General features: G+C 37.1%; 1 protein-coding gene across 4 annotated transcripts in view; it reads right to left on the bottom strand.

Annotated features, from left to right (window-relative positions):
* Nucleotides 1-17860, bottom strand: part of MIPOL1 (mirror-image polydactyly 1) — a 213822-nt gene that overhangs the window by 165956 nt on the left and 30006 nt on the right. The window contains exon 3 of one of the 4 annotated variants that reach the window (XM_072427692.1): nucleotides 15130-15231. The exons of 2 other annotated variants lie outside the window; for them this stretch is intronic. The gene's annotated coding sequence lies outside the window, so the exon portion shown is untranslated. Of the gene's footprint in view, nucleotides 1-7045; nucleotides 7156-15129; nucleotides 15232-17860 lie in introns of all 4 variants that reach the window. One more of the 4 variants, XM_072427691.1, reaches the window with a different exon arrangement.

The raw sequence follows: 17860 nt of genomic DNA, 5'->3' as shown, positions 1-17860 counted from the left end.
AAAATATGGGCATTTAAAAACATTTAAAACTAAAGTCGCTTTCGACTTGGCCTAACACAACACTGTCCACACCTCACAAGGGAAAACACAATGTTGCAAAGAAGATCTTAAGCTCACAATCAGAATAAAATTTCATGGGTGATACAACTTAATCAACAAACCAGGGATACCAAATGATTTATTATGCATTGCATCTCTAGTATTGGATCACTTGATTTTAGTGCACAGACTTTGACTGGGATATCATCAGTGTCAATAATTTTGCACACATGCACCAAGACATACACCATACCTTTATCTGATGTATTAATATCATCATAACAACACAGTATTTACTGACATAATAGCATAACATTAGAGGTAAGGGGTTAAGCAGAGGTTAAAAATTTAGAGGTGATTATGACTTTTTTGGGTGTGATAAGCATATACTGCGCATGGTAAAAAATCACTGCAATAACAATATGCGTGCCAAAACGTTTGCCACAAAAACTCCCATGCCAAACCAAGCACGTTTTATGAAAATGGGTGTGCATTATTATTTAAAGTAAAAAAAAATGTTTTACTGCTCTGAATCTGTGTGTTTGATATTGGATACTTCAAGTCTCGTATATAGTTTGCCGACTGTTTGGCATTGCTTCTATTATGGGGAGGAGAGAGGTATCTACAGCACAAGGGCTGGTACAGATAAGGGCCACCAATAGGAACTGTTTTAGCACCTTCTGTTATGAAGTTAGACTAGTCAGCAACAAAACGTGTGCCACAGCAAACTGCCTCTAGAAACAATTACCAATTTGTCATCCAGTTAATTTTTGTTTGCATAAAACACAACTTGATCCTAGCTTAATGTTACATTAAAGTGATACTGTCATACTTTCAGAAGACACTGAAGTTTTTATTAAGCCTGCTGCCTACAAATGATCAGACCAGGTTTCCTAAACCCACAAAAGGAATAATAACCCCAGGCAATCCACCACCAATCCACAAAATGTGGCATTCTAACAATTTTCTTATTATAATGTGTTTAGGGTGAAAAGACCAAACCATAATGTTATGTTTTACTTAAAAGAAGTATCCTTAGTAAAAAAAAATTTTTAAAAGCAACACAGGGCAAAAGCACAGTTTTTTGTTGACAACCCCCTTTGTCCCAGATATATTTATCCTATGTAGAAAGATCCTATTAAAGAGAATAGCAGATTGCTTGTTCCACTGTTTGAATATGGAGGGACTAGATACAACTATGCCGTAAGGGGGGGTTGTCACCATTATTTTGACACAAACTTGTTTTTACCCCAAACTGTGGGAACTTAATCATCTCTGATCCCAGGCAGAGTGTTAGCTACAAAAACAGTTACATACCTCTCTGTTTAGGAAGATACTGGGTCCATACTTCCTTAAGGGTGGGTCAACCCTAAATAATTTGGGGCTTGGTTGGTCGAGATGGAATTTCCAAACGGCTGTTTGATACCCACCCTCCTTTCCCCAGTTATGTGCCCCCTTGCTACCTACATCAAAAGTGTTCGTTAATGTCAATGACAATGTCAATGGTTAATGACAGCACTCCCTCAGCTAAAGCTTAGGACCCAGCTTAGGCTCTAAGAGATTGATAGGATTGTTTACAATAAGATGAATGGACTGGATGGCCACTGTTCATAACTTTAGCTTTGATTTGACTGACCTGTGTATGTTTTTATTTTAGTCTAAAATTTTTTATCAGAAGAGACATCTGATATAACAAATGAAGAACAAAAAGTGTTATTCCAGATGGTTTGTGGCATCATTATTATTTCCCATAGTATGGTACTATAAACATCACGTATTTACTGCAATAATTATCCTAATCCTGAAAGTCCCTTAGTCTATGGCAGCCAGCTCACCATTGCCTAGGAGGATCAAGACATATGCATGCTGGTTTGGTAAATGGCTACCACCTTCTTCTATCTCTTAGGGACTTTGGTGCCTGTAGTTAAACGAACATAAGATATAGGTAAAGATATCCTACCAACAACTGAAGGGAGATTCCAACCCAAATAACCAAACCGCCAACATTTTAGTGATCCACCCTCAAGGCAAATGCCACAAAAGCCATCCTAAACAGAGAGGTATGTGGTTTTCAACAGCTAATATACTGCCTGGGATCATAAATTACCATAGATTACCGTGTTCCCAAATTATTGTAAGTACAAACAGTTTGTATGTACAAACAGTGGATCAAGCATTCTGTCTTCACTTTTACAAAGGTTCACTTTTACAAAGGTCATTGTAAATCTAGTAGTATTTGGTCATTTAACTGGACTTCATCTTGTAATGCCGAAGACCTTTGAAGCCTTCCAAACCTTCCATCAGCTCAGATTCATTATTTCTGATGAAGCAGCTTGTAAAGCTGTGGGACATCTTCAACATTACAAGTACAAGTCCAGTTGAATGTGACCTACTACTACTAGACATCAAACATTCTTCTTTACCTTTTAATGAGATGATTCAACATAGGATAAAAAAGGGGCTAAAAAAACACAGCTTTATTAATCAATGTTTTAGTCATTATAAAATAAAAGGCCGAAGCTTTGTACCTCTAGGACAACTTTAAAGAGATTTGTTATTTGAATCATGTCTGTTCAGGGATTTGTTTTCTTTCTTTACAAATGTATGAAAGAAGACCACCCTGAGACCTAGGATTGTATTCATTTCTGGCATGGTTCTTACATATGATGAAACACCAGGGAGAATCGAGTAATATGATTTAAGTTAAACACAGACTGAAATTTAAGTGAGAGCAATACTGGTGTCCTCCTGGTTCTCAAATGTCACTTGCAGACTTGGCCCCCCCCCATCAAGCCTCCATCCTGCACACAGCAGGAAAGCTCCATTCATATGTAGGAGTCATCCGTATGTCATATGTCCTTAACTTGGGGATTACCTGTACTTTAAACATATTACATTAGGTCCATGAATAATTTTGTGGATCCTATAAGTTTAACAGTAAACTTTTCACTGCTTCCTCAGGATATGAAGGTGATTACCAGGTCTGATAAATTTGTGTCTACATGGAAGTCCAGAAGGCAGAGGACAAAACAGGACCAACCAACTTCAAATAAGGGGAAGAGTACCTGGGTACCTGGGGCATTAAAAATAACAGACACTGTTTGGATGTTTGTAAAAAATGAGGATTTAGGCAATATTTCTCAAAGGAGTTAGTATAATAAGGCTGGATAGCCCACATAAACATGTTGTTTTCTGTGAATAAAGGTGTTGTGGTATAAATCCTTTAGAGAATCCTTTCCCAAATATTTTTCCATGGTGGATAATTTTCAGATCTCTGGGAATACCTGCTATAATTACTACATCCAGGCTTACAGTACAATAGCTTGGATGTCAGTGGGAAGAATGTCTCCCATACAGAAAGCCAAAAAGATCATTGGTGTCAGTGTTAATTGACCTCTAAAGGAATCCTGGGTTTCCATGAAATCCTGGTTGAGACACTGCTCTAGGGTTTCTATCTGAAAAAGATGTCCATTGAAGAACCAGAGAAGTAGTCCCCTGTCACACACGATCACCATGAACCCTTGCTATATAGTCCATTTCCTGGTGAATTAAACCTTATTTCACTGCCTTCATCAGCTATGTATTTGTTGTGCATAGTAAGGGTTAAAGACATTGCTTCCAACTTAGGATGTCAGTCACATTCCCAGCATCCTTCTATGTCATTGTCTTGTTTTCTTATTCCTCTCTTGTACAGTTTAATTACTGGGAAAGGCTGCTTATTATTATTCAATTTTGAAATTTGATGTGCCGATGCATGTAAATGCTTCTAAATGACCGCCCATATCCTCTGCAAGTGGCCAACGAACAGCAACACGACTCAACACCTCCTTCTACTAACACTGTACTTCTTACTAACTTTGACAAACTCCATTAATTTTTTAAGATGCTTTTAATAAAGCTCCTGAGCCGTGGGGGAGGAGGGGCAAGGAGTTCTCTGTCAGTCCATGAGAGTTCCTGCTGACTTTATGAATATTAATGACAGTGTAATTCTGATTAAAGGGGCTTGTGGGAAAAGCTCTACGAATCCCACAGCTCAACAAGACCAGATCGTAGTCCCTTTATGAATTTGGATTTAGACATTAAACTGTGGGAGGGGAGAGAATGGGGGGCAGCAGAGACCCAGAAGAAAAAACAGACTTAATACTGGCTCCCCTACTCCTGAAGAAAGAAATTAGGTGGGTTAATAAATTAGGCAATTAATAATACCAGGCCTTGAATCAACACATCTGTCTTTCAAGTTGGATACATTGATGAATGCCAAAGCAGGAGAAAGGATTATAAAATCATATTACATTGATCAGAGGACAGCTGCGGGGAAGGAGACGAGACATTTGGTAAGTCTTAGAGGAGACTAGAGAAATGATAATTAATGTAATTATTAATAACACCTTATAACAACATCATCGTTCTCCCTAGGATGGAAGGTCTGGTTGCTGTGGGAAAACTTCTCAAGGTTATTACAATAAGTCTCAGGATATGACTTGAACAAATACGCAACATTTCAAAGGCCCAGATGGCATGAATATTTTCAGAATATGCAGTCTAATGCAAACGCAGGTGCTCTGATTACAGTATTATCTGGTCACTTTTAATTTAAACTACCAGTTGTCACGGTTTCTTTTCACTCTGTGATATTTAGGAGAACTGGGATCAGATCAGCACAAAGTACACAGACATCTATTGTAAATAGAATGTTTTAATGCATTCAAGAAAATAATAATAATTTGCAGCCAAAAAAAATCCCAAACTGGCAAAAAGGCACTCACAAGTATAGTTCCAAAATCCTTTAGATTACAAAGCCCCACCTGTCCTTGGTTGGTACACTACCTTGAGCCCCTTACCCAGTATGGTGCCACCAGTCTAAAGCTACAAACACATGTCAGATAATTCTCATCCGATTATCGCTTGAAGGCTAGTATTGGACACGAATCTGACGTGTGTACTGCACCCCCGCACAACGTCGTTCATGGATCCGTCCTGGCAGATCCATGAATGATGAACAACCACAATGTAAGTGAAGGGGGGCGTCCTCCCTTCCCCCCCTCCTCTCACCAAACAGCAGAACGACGCTGTATGTATAGCATTTGTTCATGCATCTTTTAGTCTTTTGTCATTGGAAAGGATCCTTTGCAATGACAAAAGTCTAAAGCGTGTACGCAGCCTTAGGGAAGCAGAAGGCAAAAATGGGGGAAATTATACTGCTCATCCAAGACCCATTCCTGCATTCCTGTACAATTCCCAAAGATGGAAAGGTTTCTTTATACATACAGTGTTTATACATTGCCTTATACCTACCAGTCATTTAAGTGAATATGTTTACATTATTCCCAAGGAAACAATTACATTGTATTAGAGGAGAGTGGCAGTTTGTTATGCAGTTGGTTACACAAAGAAACTTTTTGAGGTTCAGTTGAGGTATGAGGTATGATAATATTACTGTCACTCTAAAGCTACATACACGTCAGATGATTTGAGACAAATGGTCATGTCATTATGGCCGAGAAACCAGCAGTACAGTGGACCCCCAATGTCATCTGCCCTGGCGGATTAAGTGACTGATCAGGAACATCTTTTGTGGATTCCTATGGAGGACAGAACATTGTAAGGTGTGTGTGTGTGTGTGTAGGGGGGGGGGGTGCTCGCTCATCCTACCCACTCCCCTCCCTATAGATCAGTGCTGTGTGCAGTGCTCATTAATTTATCTGTCACAATGAAAGATCATATGCAGCGACAGTAATCTGACATCAGTAAGGGGCTTACGACAACACTTTTTAGACAATTTGCATATTCCGTTTACTTCAAACAAGACCTCAATTACCCTTCTTTTATCAAAGTACTGTAATGACACAATCAGGAAACCTATTCACACCCTTCCCTATTTCCTGGTTCATGTACTCTGACTGACCCTGTAAGGGAGATTAACCCCAATGTTCTATGTTTTGCTGGATGACCTCATTGTATTTGTGATACAAGTTTATTTGGCTAAACATATGACTTTTAGAGTAGATCTAAGATTTAAAGCTGAGCTCCAGACAGCTGTGAACATCCACATACATATACATATTAGGCAGATCATTTACCTGCCAAGAAATTTGTATTTCTCCTCATACAGTAATGGGATTGACACAGAAAAAGCCCTGTCTGGCATGGAAGGAGACCTGATATTTTTCTACTTCAGATCAGTAACACTTACAAGTCCTCTATTCTGTGACAGAAGTAGCAGTGTACTGATCAGTTCATCTGTCACTCAGCTCTCTACTTATATTAATAGGCTCCGTGCACTGCAGCACAATGGATTAGCCACTTGTGCTGCTATTCTTTCTCCATGTCTAAGTTTAGCTGTACAGGGGACTGCAGGACCTTAATGTCAGTACAAATTCAGCTGCTTACACTGACTGCATGGAAGAAAATACATTTATTTAAGTATTATTTAAATACAGAGCTGCAATAACTTGTGCCTACAGAGCCGATGCTACTTGAAGCATCCACCCAGGGGCTGAAACAACCTGCAATGAAGAAACAATTACCACAACATCACCAATGTAAACTAGCCAAAAGACTGACAACCTTCATAAAAAAAGTTTCTTTGGGTACCACTGGTATTTTCATTTACATTAGTTTTGCAGAAAGTGGATGAATTTGATGGCATTAAAAAGAAGCTGTACTGTGGGGGTTTGGATTCCTTATGCCTGATAACTGGAGGTAAACTATTACTTAGAAGTAGTACAGAAATTTACAGGGTCAGTTAAGCAAAACCTGAAACTTTCCTGAACTACACATGCTTAGATATTCTTTCCTCTTACCACTCCATTCAGCAGCCGACAATGAAGAAACTACTTTGTACTTCCAGGTATAAAGCATCACTTCTGGGCAGGGTCCTCTCCTCCTCCTGTGTCACTGTCTGTAGCTGTCGGTCACTTGCAACCCTTATTTATTGTACAGTGCTGTGTAATATGTTGGTGCTATGTAAATCCTGTTTATTAATAAAAATAATAATTTGACTTACTTGTTCTTCTTAACCTAGTCCTGGAGTATGGTGTCCAGCTGTAACATGGGGATGGAGAGACAGGTGAGTTCTTAGTATGCCTAAATCGGGACAGTTCAATGATATTGTTCCTGGGGAGGGAGAGTAAAGGTGAGTATCTGCTGCTGGGAAGAAGGGGCTCACTAAATCAATCTTGTTGTCTTCCCATACATGGGTTAAACACAGGTTGGCTGTAAAAGTGGAAGCACAGATTACACTTTAAGATGTAAAATTTTGTCACCAGTCACAGTTTTCTAAAGGGAAAACTGATAAAATGTATCACCCACTAGTGGAAGTTACTCCACCCCAGACCCATTGCTTCCCAAGAACTAGTAATAGGAGCAACATTTTGATGCTTTGGGAAGCCAAAGAGTATTTGGAGACTAGAGATTACTGGTAACAATGTGATTTATACAAACAGAAACAACATTTGGCCTATACAGTTTATAAGGTATACTGGATTTAGTATTCAGTATCACAAGAAGCATTGCTTTTGAGAAGTAGAATACAGAGACAGAGAATCCAGGGAGCTAAATATTCCTGATAGGACCCCATCACATACAACTATGATCCAGAATAGATTTATATAGAAGAGAACAAATGAGGACACCAGCCAGCAGAGTAAATAAGTGTATAACAATGTAAATGTGGCAAAAATAAGTACACTGATCAATACAACATCTAACCCAACAAAAACCCCTGACTTTCCGCAATGATGATAGTAGTCATTTCCTGAATATTATTTTGATTGAAACATGTCTTGCTTATCGGACTAATAAAATACAAACATATGTATCATGCTTAAAAACGTTTTGACTCTGTGCAGTTTTTATTAAACTGACAACCGGCATAAGGACGAGTGATGTACCAACACGATGTTGTGTCATTTTTATGGTTGTTGTGTGCACATCTTTATTTGTTTTCTGGGCATTGTCCTAATGTGTCCTTGAATTTATTGTTCTTTACCTCTTCTGACTTGATTTCTGATCCCTCTGCTATATATACTGTTTAACTGCTTACCAAATGTATGTCCTTGATAACAGCAATTTTAAAACACATCAGTTGTTAATATATCAAAGCCTGCTAAGCAACTATAAAAAAAAAAAAAGGGTCAACAACTAGACAAGCAGTTATTAGACCATACCTACTGAGAAAATGTCTTCACTGGACGATTGCTATGCTGCATTTCACCAAAGTAATCACATATAGATCACAAACTGCTAGCATCAGCCACCCATTCATATTCTTACCAAAACCTTTTCTTTCCTCAGACTACATATAATTCCGGACAGCTAGTTTTATGAAGACATCTAACATCAAGAGGGAACCCTGATAATTTCCATTGCCAAGATACAAGTACTCGCTACAACAGTCTTTTCTGACCTTTTTAACATAGGGGAAACCCTTGTGATAACTTTCAGGTCTTCAGGGAACCCCTTCTATAATTTCTATACTTACACATTTTCTAGGCTTACACAATAACTAAAGAATATTAGTACAGGGATCATTAGGAAGAATGGGCCTGATTTATTAAAGCTTAATAAGGCTGGAGAGGATACACATTCATCAGTAAACCTGTGTGACGCAGCAAACCTGGAAATGATCTGGTCCAGGATTGAAAACAACAAATAGCAAATGACTTTTGAAGAAATCCACTCCAGGTTTGCTGGATCACCCAGCTTTACTGATGAATGTGTATCCTCTCCAGCCTTGGAGAGCTTGGACTTATCAGGCCAAATGCCTCTTACATTGCTGGCCAGTTTGAAAAAAAATGTCACCCTTAAAAATAGCCAAAAAGAATATTGGTGTCAGTCCAGGGGAACCCTGGTTGAAAAACACTGCTCTATAATAAAAGAAATGTGATGACCTTTTATTTTATGGCGCAGTGCAGCATGGATTTTTTTAAAAGCTCCTGAAAAAAAAAATTCTGATATAGATAAATCAGGCCGATGTCCTCTTTCTTCTCACTCCTTTATTGGCTGCAGTTAAAGTGCAGACACAGACAGTCTGAATGTAACATAGAAATGTTTGCATTGGCCAGAATATAAAATGACAATGGGGGAGAGAAATTATTTTATTTGCACGGTATCCCTTGATATTCTAATAGAGCTACAATTTGGTTTAAACAGCTCCGTTATGGTTGTACAACATTTTGATAATGTATGAAAATAAATAAACATAATAAAATAAATAAAAACAATTCCAGGAGATTAACCTCCCTAGGGGTAACCCCGAGTGTAACTCGGGGTAGAAAAAAGTTGCTAAAAGCGGTAACCCCATGTCACACTCAGGGTAGGTAAACCTATGGGAGGTAATAGTAAATACAGTGCTTACCTTATCCGCCAGCGTCCCGCGCTGTCTATCGCCGCAATCTTCTTCTTCTTTCTTCTTCCTCCGACCGGCTTCTGCACCTGATGAGTCACCGGGGAGTTCCCGGTGATGTCGGAGCGTGTGTATGTTGCCGGCGGGGCGGGAAATTCAAAATCCATTTATATTTACAAAATAACTGTATTGAATGCAATACATTGGATTTATATGTGTAAAAGCAGTACATTGTTTTCAAGAACATTTATTTTACAGTATATATATTAGGATGAGTATAATATGTATTTAAAAAAAAAAAAAATTAAAATTTTTTTTTTTAAATATATATATTTTTTTAATTCATTTAATTTATTTTTACATGATTTTGTGTTTCAAACTTTTATTAGTTTACTACTATTATAAAATACTGTAAAATAAATTTTCATGAAAAACAATGTACCGCTTTTAGACATATAAAACCGGAAAGAAATGAACTGCTAGGGAGGTTAAAACAAGACCACTGAACATAAGGGCTGTAAAACATTCGGTTTTCTAAATGTTGGTTATGTAAACTAATCTGTTGTCATAAGTATTATTCTATATAGAACTCACCACAATGGGTTGTCTCGTAGATATACTTTTTGAATGAAAAAGTCAACCAAAACCAAGTAGATAAACATTTCTAAAATTGCAAATCTCTGCAACAATTAAATACTAAAATTGAATAAATGTTGAAAATTCTTTAATAACTTTTAAATCTAAGTAAAACAATTTGCATAATAAAAAAAAATCTAATAATTTGCGTGTTGCTCAAAGATTTCCATAGAAGAAAACACTCTGGGTATGAAAACCTGATATAGGTCAACAATATATTGCTGTTGGGTTCTGCTTGTTAGCTACTTATTTTTTTCAATAGAAGAATTAATAAAAGTGATTATGATAAGCCAATAGAGACATGTTTTACTAGTTAGGAAGACAATACAATAGCATTTATACATGAAGGAAAGAAACATAGAAATATGGCCCACAGCAAACAATCGCATTTCTTTCATTCGCCCACTGAGAACTAAAAAATGAAACTTGACTGGACAATATAAACATCAGATCTACATTTGATTTTCACTAGTAATTTAAAATCACACAGTGTGTTTCAATGAATTATGCATCTTATGTTGTATTTGTATAAAACCACATTATGTATATTACATTAAAATTTAATTACAACCAAGGTATAGTTAATTAAAAGTTCATAAGCAATTTGGTTAGGAGATCAGAACCACTTCCTCCAAAGAGCTAATGATATCAATTTCAGCTTACAAAATGATTAAAAGACATGAATCAATAGTATGATTTCCTATTCATTATTAAAGGGTGAGTCCACTCCAAATAGATATTCTTGGAAGACGCTAGCAACCTAAAACTATTGAATGGAGCATAAATACAGACAAGGTCTGAAGGTCAGGCAACAGAGGATATGTCAGAACAGCAAGTGCATTGCTTGAAATTAGCTTTGGGGATAACTGGAGGGCAGCATTTAGGTAATTTAGTCCAGCGGTCACCAACTGCAAGAAACCTTTGGTGGTCCACAGGAACATTTGGATATTATTTGCAAATTTATGTTTTTAACTTAATAATTATGTTTTTTTTATTATTAATTAATAATAAAACAAAAAATAATATTCTAATAAATTCTTATATTCTGAATGACTATTTTAGCCTTTATACTGCACTAAATTCACGAACTGTATTAATGACAGAAAAACAAGGGAGGTGCAGCGTGATGTCAATGTAGTCTTAAGTTGTATGAGGCAACCGTTGCCGAGTCGTAAGCTTCAGTATTGTTTCCACCATTACACAGTCTGATTTATGATTGGGCAGCACGGTGGCTCAGGGGTTAGCACTCCGGCCTTAGCAGCGCTAGGTCCCAGGTTCGATCCCCAGCCAGGAAGTTATCTGCATAGAGTTTGTGTCTGCGTGGGTTTCCTCCGGGTACTCCGGTTTCCTCCCACATCTCAAAAACGTGCAGTGAGGTTAATTGGCCTTAGACTACATTAATGACATATGACTAGATTGTGAGCTCCTTTGAGGTACAGTTAGTGACACAACTATGAACTTTGTACAGCGCTGCGTAATATGATGGTGCTATATAAATACTGTGTAATAATAATAAAAAGGAATACGAGAGGCTAACGTTAAATTATAGGAAAATCCAAAACTCTGGAGCCAGCTGTCACCAAAACAAGATGTAAAGTAAATCATCCAGGGGGGACACCTGTTCCTTTTTCATCTATCTCCAGTTTTTTTAATACAATAAATAAACACTTTACAGTTTAAATCTGACATAATGGGCATGATTTTTTAAAGCTCCCAAAGACTGGAGAGGATATACTTTCATCAGCTGGGTGATCCAGCAAACCTGGTTTGGATTTCTAAAAAGTCATTTGCTATTTGTTAGCAAATGTATTCAGTTCTGGACCAGATCCATTCCAGGTTTGCTGTGTCACCTAGCTTCACTGATAAAAATGTGTATCTTCTTAAGGGTCAATCAAACAGACCTCAGTTTTTCCACATTGGGAACCTTCCTCTGGATGGTGAAGTGCAATATCATTAAAAACACAGCACTAAGATTAATTATTAAACCTCCAACAAACTCTGACGTACAGTGCAGTAAATTGTTCTACCACCCCCCTTCATTAAACCACTCGGCCATTACTACATCTTTGACTGAGCAAATAAACTATCCAGAATCATATATAAAATTATTGGATTGAACAACAGAAGCTTATCTTTGTCCAACATTAAAATTTACAGTTCTTTCACATTTCGCACCAGAGTGATGGACTGGAGTAGACAGAATCACTAAGCTATGGACCAGAACAGAATAAGCCTTGCCTGACGGCCACTAAACTTAACATGCTCGCCCGGGTGTCAGAAACCGAGCCCCTGCCTTTAGGAACCACCCTATTATCACATAATAATATGATATCAATGGAGGCTATGCTAACAAATTTCCCCATAACCTACAAACTCCCCCTTGCTTTTCTTTAATGAATAGAAAAGCAACCTACAAAAGTACTTTGACCACAAGGAAAAAGTCAAGGTCATTACCTTTACCCTTTATGTCCTATATCAGCAACAAATACCAAGAGCCTGGGTAAAAAAAAATGATTCTCTGGTATCAAACTTTATTCCTATTCTATAATTAGGAGATGCTTGCTTGTGATCCATTAATGACTACAGTTTTGAAGAACTCGCATTTTTTTGTTTCTGCTATAATGACATTCTGCAAAAAAAATACAAACGCACTATAGTCATTCACATGGTGAATACAGCCCCTACTGGCTTCCAAACCATGTAGAAGTACCCTGCCTCTCCTAAGCTACAAACTACTGATGCAACAGGTCTCTAGACTCCTTGAGAGCCACTACTATACTATTTGTTCAAGAAAACAGAAAAAATGTAAAAAAAATAATAATTTGTAAGTAAAGATTGTTGCATCTATTTTTTGGGGCATTGACTTTAATGCATCTGTATATCTCTATAATACAAAATTAAATCAATGTTGTTTTCTAAATCCATGGTAAAAATAGTTTTGTGATATTAGGCCTATTTAAAACAAAAGCTGGTGACGCACTGCATAATTACACATCTAACAAAAAAGCAAGGGCTATTCATTATTTTGTGGGAAACCCCATTTAAAAAAAAAATACCAAGCAACACATTTAGTTTGAAAAACTGATATCTTATCTTAAACATCTTTATCTTAAAAAAAAAATCTTGCAGTTGAGAAAAATAATACACATTTTAAGCACTTAACACATACTGAGATGATTGCTAGGTCAAATTTACATTGACAAGTATATTTACTTTGAATTCATATCAGATTTCAAGACTTTTCTTTCGGTTAGTCCTGGCTGAAGCCTTAGCTGACTTCCACTATTGACTTTGGAACCTTTATCTATCTGCATTTGTATAACATTTTGGATGTATAAGCAATTTATAAACAGATACTAGATCTCCACCCTCCAGCAGGTGAATGGAAGGTGTTCAAATGGCACAGTCACTAGCACGCTATTAACCAGATACCAGGATCTTTCAAAATATCCTGAAATCTATGGCCCCTGGCCAACTTTCACTAATTCCTTTTAATCTATAAGGGTACAGCCTATGAAAGCAATGTTAGCTCATAGCAGAGTTTCCCCAGGGAACAAACAGCTTGTTATTTTAGTGCACTATGAGCCGATGCCAAGTCTAATGTGATGACACATTGTACATGCTTTTTGTATAGTACAACTACTGGTCACATCAAGTATGGACGATGCAAGGCTAAGTAACATGATATACGCTTTATATCATGTCACAAATCTTAAAAATCATTTATTAACCAAGTAATTAGAGAACAGTACTGTTATACTGTCACATAGGCTGGATAAAAATTTAAAGTTGAGGGGAAAAAAAATAATATCCCAATAAAAGATAGAAAAAAATAACTGCAACTTTAACCTTTCTTCCAGAGCTGTGTCACTCTAATTTCTGCCACAATTAGCTTTGAGCTCTGCTGAAAAATGCCTATACCAAGAGCAATTTGATATTGGTACACTAGTATTTACACAGCTTGCATTTAAAAATATATATATAATGATATTTTAATAAATAGTTTATTTGAATTTATTCCACCAAAGCTTTCTTGACTTCATCCACTATACAGCATGTGGAACATTCAGGGAAACTTAAGCTACGTACACACTTGCAATGCTTCTCGTCCGATAATCGGCTCAGGGCTGATATCGGATGAGAATCTGGCGTGTGTAAAGCGCCCGTCGTCTATCGTCCGAACGACCATCCTGAACCATCCTAATGCAAGAGAGGGGGGAGAGCGCGCAGCAGGGTGCCTCTTCGTCGTTCTCCCCCTCCCCTCTCCATAGAGCAGAACCATGCTGTATGTACAGCACTCGTTCATGTATCGTGCAGTCCCTAGTCGCTGGAAAGGATTGTGAAACATCCTTTCCAACGACAATAATTGCACGTGTGTACGCAGCTTAACAGTGGATTTCATATAAATAAATATTTGAGTTCCTAAAGTAAAATATATACAAATGTAATATTTGTTGCAAGCATCAATTTTACAACTTTGGTATACAATAGCTTCGTAAAGATCGAGCACAACAAGCTACCCAGAAATAGTTTTGTTTTCAGTGAGTCTTAGCAAAATAACAGATTTGAACCAGGAGAGAAAATGTAATACAATTACATTGTAACACAATCACATGTAATAAATGTAATGAAAATGTAAATGTAATACAATTTATTTCTAAAATTGTCACTTCTATACTAATATTAATCAGCAAGAACAATTGTAAATGTGTCTCAATTGATCAGCATAGTGTATTCATGCTAAATTGCTGCATCTTGCTTGTATAGTTTATACAGTAAGAAGGTGTTTGTTCCATCTGTTTAGAGGACAATGACCAGTTATAAGCCATAATCAATGCCACATAATTTTAATAGAATGGTTGAGCTACCAACATGTTCCACTGTAGTTGTAACCATTGCAGGTTTTGATTTTTTTCAGAAGATTAGATTTAATTGAAAGCTTTTCTAGCAACAATTACTAACATTCTAGGCAAAACAATCGTTAATGACATCAATTATACTTAATATAATAAACATGATAGATATACAAAAGCTTTAAGTATGTGTGGACATTTGACCACGTGGTTGGTCCAAACCAATTCCACTCTGCAGATTTTATGGCCTCATACCTTTTTTGGCTTTTTCTGACACTTTGGTAGAAGGAAGTCTGCTAGTTTAGCATGTTGTAATATTTTTCCATAAGTCCAAATTGCTTTGCAGTCAAATTAGGTCTAGGTCAAAGAAATTAAATTAATCTTAATATTTTCTGTGAGTCAAATTCCCATTGCATTGTTTTTTTTCTGGGTTTACAAAAAAAAAGAAGCTAGGCCAACAGGAAAAATATTTTAAAAAACTTGAGGAATAAGAGGTATAGAGGGAAACATCTATGGTGGATGAAAAGTCCATTTTACTAAAAAGGATCTACAGTATGAGGAGAAGGTTTAGCAAACATAAAGGTTTAAATTTTTTATTATTCTTGGTTAAACAATAGACCCCAACAGTAGAATGATTGGGAGAGTTAAGATCCAGTTGAAGTATTGTCAGCAAAGGAGACATGTTTCTTTTAATTATTATTATTCAATTCTATTTATAAAGTACCAACATATTACGCAGCTCTGTACATTAAATAGGGGTTGCAAATGACAGACAGATACAGACAGTGACACAGGAGGAGGAGAGGACCCTGTCCCAAAGAACTTCCAGTCTAAGAGATAGGGGATGTAGCACACAATAGGAGGGGGATTTGGAAAAGTGGGTTCAAGAGACAGAAGACAACGAGTAAGCAAGTTTGAAAAGATGGGTTTTAAAGCCATGTTTAAATGAGCAGAACGTAGGGGCAAGCCCAAAAAGATGAAGATGAGTGTCTAGAGAGTCTGGCAGCTCTGGAAAAGTCTTGGATGCATGTGATGAGATTATTAGTGAGGAAGTCATTAATAGGTCACTGGAGGAGCAAAGAGAGCGACTAGGGTGTATTTGCGAGTCAGGTCTGAAATGTAGTTGGCACAAGGGCTGTGGCGGGAATTAAAAGCAAAGCACAGTTGGAGGAGCTTGAACTTTTTACGAGCAAGGAGTTTAAATTTATTTATTAGATGAAATGAAAGTCAGTGTAGAGATTCATAAAGAGAGGCAGCAGAAGATGAGTGGTGGGAAGGATGGATGAGTCTGGCTGCAGAATTCATAATAGATTGTAGAAAACAGAGTCTGGTTAGTGCGAAGCCAAAGAAGAGGATGTTACAGTAGTCCAGAGGAGAGATGATAAAAGTGTGTATAAGGAGTTTGGTGGTCTCTGGGGATAGGTAGGAGTGTACTTTGGAGATGTTATTTTTTTCTGCTTAATAAGCCTAAAAAAAGGTTTACCAATTAACTAAAATACACAGATTATATATGTGTTTTACAATGCCCTACCAGACCACACAGGCAGTCTGGAAACCTGACTTTACAATTGTTAAATAATACAACCAGGCCCTGTTCTTTCTCCAGCCTGCAGTTGGACAGAAAGGAGGTCCAGAAGAAGCAACAGAATGATGAACATATCTTTTTTTGTCATCCATTTTCTTGTCAACATGTATTTTGTTAGCGCATGAGCATTGACAATCAGTCTAAGTTCTGTTGTACAGGGCACTAGAAGAGGCTGGTACTAAATTAAGGTATTTGCACTAATTACTTTTAGAAATACACACATTTAGTAGTCAGCGCATGCCAGCATGAATCAGTATTTTTTATTGTATCTAGAGTTCAGCTCTGGATAATTGTAGGTATGTTATTTTCTATGTAATTGATTTCCAATTTTCTATTCAGACTAAACAGACGTGTAATTTCACTGGTGTACTTAGCTCATGATCATTTACTATTTTAAAAAGTACTCAAACACACTCTCCAGCTCCATGGGAACATGGGTACAAGTAGTCTAAAAGCTAATTCCACATCTAGGCTGCAATATCCACAAGCTGTTCGCCCTTTGTACCACCACAACTCCTATCGTAGACAATTGGTTATGTTATTAAGACCAATAAACATAATTTTTTATGAATCGGCAGTTCTATAAGTCCAATTTTCACTTACAGAGGTACTGAAGCAAAATCTGAAACTGCTCATCTTCTTCGCACAATTGAGGAAAGGCGGTATGGGGTACCTAACGGACGGTTCAGAAGCGGGACCACAATATTGGTTTATCCTGGAGAACACCTTAACAGCAAATCCTACGCAAATAGAAAGGAACACAGAACTGTTCTATTTTTTAAACTTTGTGTGGCTTTCAGATAATTGCCTTACATGAATAAAACTCACTGTTTGGAGGTGAATAGAGAATATTTTGTCTACTAGTGTTTGCAAGCATGTGGCTTTTGAGTCTTACTCAAACACATCTTCCTCTGTCTACTATTATTGTTTTTTTTTTTTAAACTTTGGCCTAAATTAATACTCTGCATTACATGACAAAAGCGGTACTTTTTGCTTAAAATTAAAGTTTGTGTACAAAGTCCAAGTCCTGACATGAGGTGTGTCCAATTTATATGGACAGCTGGTAAATAGTGAAGGCTTGTGCTTAGCAGCAAGCTAACAGACGTTCTTCCTTCACATGCTTGCATTTTCCTCCCTCCTGTGTTCATACTCTTAGAAATAATGTTTTAAAACATTTTATAACATGTCACCCTGCAGAATTTTAGATGGTAGATGTTAGGTCTAGTACACATGAGCAAATTAGTTTCCATGGTTGTTCTTGACCAAAAGACATTATACAGTCCCAAACACTCCACATGTATACAATATTCAGCCCTTTTCCAGCCATTTTTTTTGTTGGATTAGGAGTGACTGGAAAACAAATTTTATTCAGATCGATTTAACTGTTCCTGCACAAGAGAC

Source organism: Pyxicephalus adspersus, chromosome 12 (assembly GCF_032062135.1).
Source record: "Pyxicephalus adspersus chromosome 12, UCB_Pads_2.0, whole genome shotgun sequence".
NCBI lineage: Eukaryota > Metazoa > Chordata > Amphibia > Anura > Pyxicephalidae > Pyxicephalus > Pyxicephalus adspersus.
Note: the sequence above shows the minus strand (reverse complement) of the source record. Positions and strands in the feature narration are given on the sequence as shown.